The following is an 8,911-nucleotide window of genomic DNA, read 5'->3' as shown; positions in this document are numbered from 1 at the left end:
AAGAGTCGTGAAGTGTGGATTTCCAAAAAGCTTACGAGCTTTTATCCATGATCAAAGAAGATGGAGCTGCCCAGATTTCTCACCCTCAGGGAGATAAAGTTGAGTGGTGATAACCAAGGAAATAGTGGCAAAAGCACTCACACTGCCCACAGAAGGAATGACAATGAGGGAAAGGGACAGGAAAATGGTAGGTACTTTCACCAAAGAAACCGCAGTAGCCACCTTCGCAGACGTAATTCACAAGCAGATGGAAGAGCCAGCCACGTTATACCACCAACACTTCCACTTCTTGGCTAATAGGCCACCAAGGTATACCACGGAAAATCATGCGGTTGCCACCACTTTCGTGCAAGTCCTCAAGTCAACAATCAGGCAACCTGTGGACCACGCACAATATGTCTTGACCACTTTGAAAGGCACAAAGAAAGAAGGAAAGATTACTTACCTGGGTGCACCAGAGGTATTGGCAAGGATGGCATACCATGCCATCGGCATGGTCGACAACCTACCACTTGCCCTAGACCAAAACACTTGGATATTGTTAGCTCAACCATTAGCAGTGAAAGCTCTGATAATGAAGAAAAGCGAGCACGAAGGGAGGAAATGAAGAGAAAAGCCGTGGCAGCACACCAAGAAGAGCCTGTGCAAAAGCAAGCCCGGTTTGAAAGAGAGAAACACGCATACCAATGCAGCCAACAAGCACAAGTAAAGGACCTGGAAAAATGGGTGCCTACTGAGCTTAAAGGGCCTAGAACAAAGCATCATGCCAGGAAGAAATTTGAAGATCCAACGGAATCCTTGGAAAAGATGTACCAAGAAGAAAAAGCTTTAAAGCTAAAAGAAGCCGAAGAAGCGGCGAGAAAAAAAGCGAAAGAGGCAGAAGAAGAACAAAAGAGAGCAGAGGAAACTATTGCACAAGGAGAAGCACAACATAGACAAGGTGATGTGTCTCCCTGCATCTCTTCTACTATCTCTGAACACCAAGATCAGCTAATGCCGAGCCCACCACCATCACCGGTAGTTAAAGACACAACAAATGAGCATGAACAAGAGAAAGCAAATGAATCTGCACAAGAATTTGAACAGTAAGAAGCAACGGAAACAACTCAACAAGAAAATGGATCTACTCAAGAGCAACGAACAAAGAAAGAGCCAGAGACCAAAAATGCAGCAAGTCCTGCACAGAAGAGGACACCACTAAGCTTGAGCAATCAAAAGAACAAAAGGCAGAGGAACAATCCTCTACTGCAGCACAGCAAGAGAAGGCCGAGGCACCACCCTCTACCTCCACAGAAAAAGAACAGCCACGGCTACACATCAACCAACTGTCTTGACATAGCCAAAAGACACACAAGAGGCTGCAGAAACATCAACTCAGTTGGCACGACATGAAGACTGGCAATCGAATGACAAAGTCATCTTGCAGGTTAATGAATATGCTAAGCAAATGCAAGAGATGACAGAAAGACTTTGCTCAGTAGCACTTGGCCGTAGCACAAGGGCCAAAGAGTTAGAGATAGTGATTGACGCTCTCCGAGGGGAGGTAGACGACAAATTTAATGTCATCACCAATCTTCAGATGCAAGTGCAAGATTTGAGAGTAGAAGCTGAACAACATCAGCTCGCTAGAGATAAGCAACAAAAAAAATGGAAGAGCCGGGTAAGCTACTTACCAAACTGTCAGATGCATGTAAAGCCAAGGATGATCAGCTGACGGAAGTTACAAATGAACTTCTCACTACCACCCTCTCAGCTCAAAAAATCCAGGTACAGCTAGATGTATCTAATATCTCTCTACAATATTCAGAAGAAAGAATCAATGATCATGCGATATTCTTGCGGTAAATACGAGAAAATCCAGCCGTCACCTCGATCAAAGGAACAGACGAGGTCTACAAGGCACTAGAAAAGAATAATAAAGACCTCTAGTTGGAGTTGAAGTTAGAGCAATCTCAGCGCAAAGGCCTGGCCTTGATGCGGATCCAAAGAGAAGATGAACTGCTGAAGGAGATAGCTGGACTCAAAAGAGTCAACCAGCTATTGAGAGAGGGAAGGCCAGAAACGCAACAAGAGGCAGGCACTTTGGAGCAGCCTCAAATAGAAATACCCTCAATATCATTTGTTGAACTGGAGACACAATCCACAGTAGAGCTGAGTGGTGAGGAAGATTTTTAGGTAACCATTACAGAAGAAGACACAGTGCCCATGGTCCAGCTCTCAAAGGCTGAAGAAGATGCATTGAAAGAAAAGATTACACAAGAGGTAGATGAGCAGTGGAAGGCAGCGATGGATTGGGAGTTGAGAGTTCTTCACTCCTTCAATATTACACAACTCACTCCCAATCAAATCAATGTGCAATGGCACCAACAGTCCCTGCTCTACCCTCTGATAAAATTTGAGTTACTACAGGTAAAAGAAAGGCTTTACATAGACATGCAAGTCGAGGGCACAGATAAAGACCACCCGAAGTGGAGGTTGAGCTGGCTGAACAAAAACCCAAGATACTTGATTCTGTTCACGAGAGCACATGCGGCCCTGCAAAAAGATCCGACTTTCTGTTTTGTACCAAGAGTAAGGACCTGGATAGCACATGAGGCACTACTCAAGAAGCGGCCAACTTGGCTAAACTACCCCAGATTGCCTGCTCCAAAAAAAGGGACTAGCGACGACTGAAGAATACATGGTGAAAATCTCAAAGGGCACCATGTCATTCTTTAAAAATCTACGTGATTTGTCATGTGCTATGCTATATAAGATCTTCCAAATGCTGCACACATGTATCGAAGTGTTCAATGAGCCAGAGCAAGTAGGCGCCCCTTGGATGTCATTCCTCGAGGGTAATAAAGGTTTGTGCTATAATCTCAGTGGCCAACCTTCCGAAGAAGTCCTCTATGGCTTCTACTCTAGATGCATGTTTCTACCTTCACACAATATGCTGGCATTCGAGGAAGCGTTCTACACGGGATTCTTCACTTGGCGAACGAAGATAATTTGCGCCAGTGATCAGCAACCTCACATCAAGGTTTGTAGGCTACTCAGTAGTGGAGCTGAAAAACAGAGTAACTATGCAGTTTTTGCAAGTGCCATATAAAGAAAGGAAAATCAGATACCAAAAGGCACTGAATGTGCATAAAGACCGCCTCGCCAACCGCCAGCTTGAAGACTACTTCAGCCTATAAAGTTGCGTCAAGGGACGACACAGGCAAGGAGGGGGGAATGTTAGCAGCAAGCTAACACGGATACCATTTTTTGGAGTTCTCATTGTAAAACACTTATTATTTTGATAAATTGGGAATATTGTAACTCCTATTTTCTTGGATAAACTCTGTAATTAATGAGTCGGGACTAGAAGCTTCCACATTGTATCAACCTCTCATTCCCTATCTTTAGTTAGAGCTCCCAAATTATTAGTTTGGACCACCAAAAACCTTGGCTGAGGTATAAAAGCCAATTTTTATAAGTTATTCTTAAGTTTTAGATAATGAAATACATAGTGTGAGCTAACGGCGCTCACTCCTCTCCTTCTCACCCTTCCTACTCCCTCCCCAGTTGTCACATTGCAGTCGTGTTTGTTGCATTGCAACCGCAGGTAAGAGCTCTACGCGTTGACGTAAGTAGTTCACAATATTTCATAGCTTTTGGCATCGCCGACCCGCGGCCTAATTTCATCATAACTAGGAATTTACACTTTCAAATCAAAAACTAAGCATAGGCGTGGTATTGGGGCATCATTGCGAAGCATTCAGATGCATTCTGGGTCAAAAACGAATAGGTCAAAAATCCACTGCTGTTAATAATCACGATTTTGGAACTTGATCTAAAGTGGGGTTTGAGACCATAATCATGTGTGCTTAGGTCTTATAAACATGTCCTAGAAGTTTCGTTACGTTTGGATGTCATTTGATGCTGTAACGGATGTGATTTATTTGTTGACGAACGATTGGCTTTTGGTGATTTCAGTCACTTGAGTGTAGCTTGAGTTAGATGCGAGTTGTTAGTTGTTTTTCAAGAGATTGACAACCTCTTGTAGCCTCTATGCACTAGTCGAGTCAGCTTCGTCCCATGGATTGACAATTTAATCGTGGTTCTCACTAATACTGCAATAAGCTAGGATGGTGAGGTTAGACATGCGTCCCACAGTATCTCTTGCACTTGCACGTGATTGTTGTCTAAAAGATGAAACAATGCAAGAGTCTTGAGTAATGCATCATTGATCAATTTTTTCAACTCGAAGGTGTTGTTCATAGGCCTACATGCTGCTATATGCGGATACCTAAAAGTAGTACATAAACTCCAAGTAAGAATATTAGAAATTCAAAAAAGTTTGTAAATATACATTCATAGAAGAATTAATACTTCTCTATCACAGCCAAATCCAATCTCTCTGTGCTCATCAGTGATGTCTTCTCCCTCCAAAATTCTATTTTTGATACGTTTACATAACCATGAAAGAATGGATGGAGGTTCAGTCTTGGTAGATCTGCTAGTCCTTTGCCTTCTTTGTGGTTTGCAAGCTTCCTAGTACTTTTCGACAAATCTTTCCATATACCGTGAGTTGTAAAAAAAAAAAGTGGATATGTTCAAGCATCCTATTACTATGAGCTTGCGAGGAATGGCTTTGCCACATAACACATCATCTAACAATGTAAGAGACTCTTCCATTGTCCATCTCCGAGGAGAAGCTATGTCAACACACTCAAGGTACTCTGAAAGGTAATACATGCGCTCTCTAAGCACCCATCCCTAGGCCATTGAACCCTCTAGTTGTGCTCTTTGACAAACAAGCCCCTCCCATAAATCTTTCGACTCAAAAAATCCAACGAGTGCTAACAACACCTAAAATTTTATCTCATCCACGAGATGAACGAGTACATGGAATTGGATATCGAAAAAGGATGTTGGTAACTCTTTCTCTGCCAAACAAAGGAGCTTAATGCATTCCCTTTTCTTTTGCGGTATTGGTATTGTATTAATCTCCTTAAACGTTATACATCTATAAAAAAACAAAAGAACAATGTGTGAAATATTTATTAAAAGTACATATACAAACATCTACAAGCTATACGCATACCTTGCTATCTTCCCTAAATGATAGATAACATCTCAGATACCACTCATTAAGCAGCCATCAATAACAAGGGGAAGCACATGCTACATGTATCAAGTTACAATCAAATAAGTATCTCTTGGTTGGAGGAAGGAGTTGTTACGATTAGGAAGGTAGACACACAACATTATCAACATCATACTCTGGAACCTATCACATAGATACAATTATAAGCATTCTATGTACAAAAATCAAACTTCATATTTTGTAAAAATACTTAGCATTTACAAAGGAAACAAATTGATTACGAAAAAAACCAACTAGTATCAAATATAGACGTTGGAGAGGGGGAAAGGGGAACACACAAAGAACACAACACAATGCCTCACTATAGCCCAGGGTGTACACAACGCCCCAATCCACTAGAGTTCACCTTCAAAACTCAACACTTCTTTCAAGAAAACCTTCGCTTGAACACGACCATACATGCACACACTTTGCAACGCACTTAACAGACCTGATCATTTTGCTCTGCCCAACTCGCAACCTTCCACATACACACAACCTCTCTCTATATCCCTTTGCACAACAAAACCTCGGGGGGGGGGGGGGGGGGGGGGGGCACGACACATGCTCGAAAACACACGCACACAAGCAGAGAAGAGAAGGGGGAAGGGAGAATCGATGCAAAATTAGAGCAGTGATGGCCTCCCTTCATTCCAACACAATCATTTACAACATATCCCTAGCCGATACAATCCTCGGCAACATATCCCCGCTCCACTAGCCGCGTCGGCAAAATCCCCCAATCGGTCAAAAAAACCCTTGTAAATGCATGAGAACTCCCTTTTCTAGGGAATTCACAAAGCTTAAAAAAGAAAAAAATGGGGTATTTAGCTCGTGCTGGCCAACAAGAGCTCACTATAGCCAATTTTTGCGTTGCATACACTTGGCCTTACCACTTTTATCAAACTTTGCATGAGCTTGACACATGACCACATTTCCTCATGAACCGCCTCTTGGCCGGGTCTTGGTCTCTCTCTTTCCACTCCTCTGCTTCACCATCACAGGACGACCCCCAAAACTAGAGAGGTCGCTAGTGGGGGATCCCCTTTATACTTCAAAAACTTGGCCCATGGTGGGAGCAGGACCAAACCCTTGCGGGATTCCATGTCAACAACAGGCTTCGCCAATGAGCACCACCAATCGTCCCAACCACGCTCAAAAACCGCCGCTAGCGTAATGCCTACACAGGCACGACGGTGGCACCCACCATATCCACACCAAGGGAGAGCTCCCCTCTCCCATATTCTCTTCCAAATGGGCCTCACGATCTGGCCCTTATTCCCTCCACTCTTCAACTATAACTCCCCATGTGGGGTTTATGAATGGCCACGTGGCACCGCATGAGGCCTTGGCTCCAAAGGCCTCCAAAACCACTTAAGAAACTGCATTAAAATCCTTTTTTTTCTCCTGTTTTGAACCTCCACCATTTACCATCCGAGGCTCCAGTTGTTGAGCCACAAATGCCTTCCAAGATACCTCCTTGCTAGCTATGAACCATATGAATCCCGTTGCATCTCTTCCTTGGCATGCCTTCGAACAATGCCTGCAAAAAAGCCAAAAAATCATATGACACCCTGCTCTCATTGCCAATTGCTGACTTTGACCGGCCAGAACTTCATGCTCTAAACTCCTATTAATGCGCAGTCACTTGCTCCTAGCTTCACATGTTGTCCATTACCCTTGCAAACTCCACCCAGATCCAAAAAAACCTCTGTTGGCACACTTGCCAAAGTGAGCAAACTGACACATACCTGGCCCCCGACACAACTTCAAAGCCTCCGCATCTTAATACCCACGACTCATATTGCCAATCTAAAAAGAGCAGTAGGCTCCATAAATCAAGCTCTATGCATCCATCTATTGAAACCAACTCGGACTACCTAGCACCACATGCCGTGTCCGTCTCAAATCTGTAATGCACTGCACCTTCAAACTCAAATATCTTGTGCTATGGAGCTCTGTTTGATGAGTCGTCTAGACCAGTTCATTCAGAACCTCAAGCTCTTCATATCTAAGCAAAAAACATGCACTTCAAATCATCTTTGTCTGCCATCCAAATTGGACCTTTCTGGAGCCCTTCTTGGCCTATAAACCGCATCATCCATACACATCCGCTCCTACTTGTCTGCCCAGGATCTTTGTAGCTGCTCTTGCTCTTTGCCATGCTTCTTCTAGCCTACACATACCTACCCATGCCATCCTCTATGGTCGAACAACTTTGGTTGCACCATCATTGCCCACCCCCTAGTTGAACATTTATGTTCAACCAAAAAAGAGATTTATTCCACTACTAATTGCAAAACCTAGCACACATTATCTGCAAACCAAAACCATTTATACAATTCTTCCTACTGCCAAACCTCAAGTAGTTGCCCACCCCCTGCATCACATAGCCTCCGTCTAGATTAAAAACATACCATTGGTGCTTTCCACCCATCTGTAGCTGCTTACCATAGTGTTGTACCCCAACAAATATCCCATCATCTCTGTAGACTGTCCACGGCCTACCTTCAGTACTCCATGCATCCATTGGAAAACAAGCATCCACTCCATACCAAGCAGCATCAAACCCACCATCACAAAAAAATGTACTTGACAACATATTTGACCCTCCCTCCCATCCATGTAAGGTGGTTGCCTTATTTTAGACCCATTCACCTGTTGAACCATCCACCACACAACAGTATCTACCACCATACTCATCAACCAGAGCTCACATACCTTCAATGGAAGTAAAGCCATTGCTTGGTATTCTCCTTTATCCACCACTGGACATGCCCGCTACACTGAATTTTCCCCCATCTTTGGCAACATGACCTCCTCTCTTCAGTGGAAATACACTCAATTCCAACATCATCAAGCCCTTCTGTTGCAACCAACTACTCTTCAAAGTCAATCTGCTCCACATGGTCATCATCTTCAATTGCTCACACCTCAATCTCCTCTTCTATCGCTGCATCATGCTTTGCCAAGGTAGAGAGAAATTATCCCCACACTGCATCCTCTTGGTCATCATCCATAGACAGGGCCACCTCATTCCTTGTGGAAAGAATCTGCCTCTTCTCTATTTGCATACCTCCATTGGTGGGAATAGACTCCTCCACTTGGTCTTCATTAAGAACAATGGCATGATTTGCTCCTTACTCTTCTTGAACATTCGCTATCACCATATCATCAAGCACATAATAAGGCAACTTTACCTTTACCAGCTCGAGTTCATTAGACTCTGTTCCCTTGCGATATGATGTGGACTCATCCGCTCTATCCTCCTTGCTTGTCTCCTAGCAACTCGAGCTTGTATCTTCTTCAACCCCGGCACCATATACTGACTCTGTATCTGCATCTTCATCCGCTTTGAACCCTCGATATCTGCAACGTGATTGCACTCTGCTACCTTTTCATACAAGATTTTCACAAGAGCAAGTTTTGCCTCTTTAATTCACTCTGGAACCTCAACATTTGCTACCACTTTTTCACCCTGGTTCACTTCGACACGGGACTTATCCTCGTTGACAAGCTCGTCCACCCTCGGCATAAGCACATCACAAACCGGAAACCTCCAAGGAGCATAATCTGTTACTATATACATGTCGTAGTGATGTGTGTGAACACATTAGGACCGTCGGGGCATTTTTTCCCTCTTTAGGAGGTTTTTTCCCCCGTGCATTGTATATACGCCCATCACACTAGGGCTATCTATCTTTCCATTGCACACTAAGTTATACACTCTCTATTGTGTGCCTTGAGCTTCCTTCGTCTTCTCCAAGCTGTGTGCGTTTCTCTGCAACCCTAATTACA

This window comes from Adiantum capillus-veneris, chromosome 26, assembly GCF_014529385.1.
Source record: "Adiantum capillus-veneris isolate H3 chromosome 26, ASM1452938v2, whole genome shotgun sequence".
Taxonomy (NCBI): Eukaryota; Viridiplantae; Streptophyta; class Polypodiopsida; order Polypodiales; family Pteridaceae; genus Adiantum; species Adiantum capillus-veneris.
Note: the sequence above shows the minus strand (reverse complement) of the source record.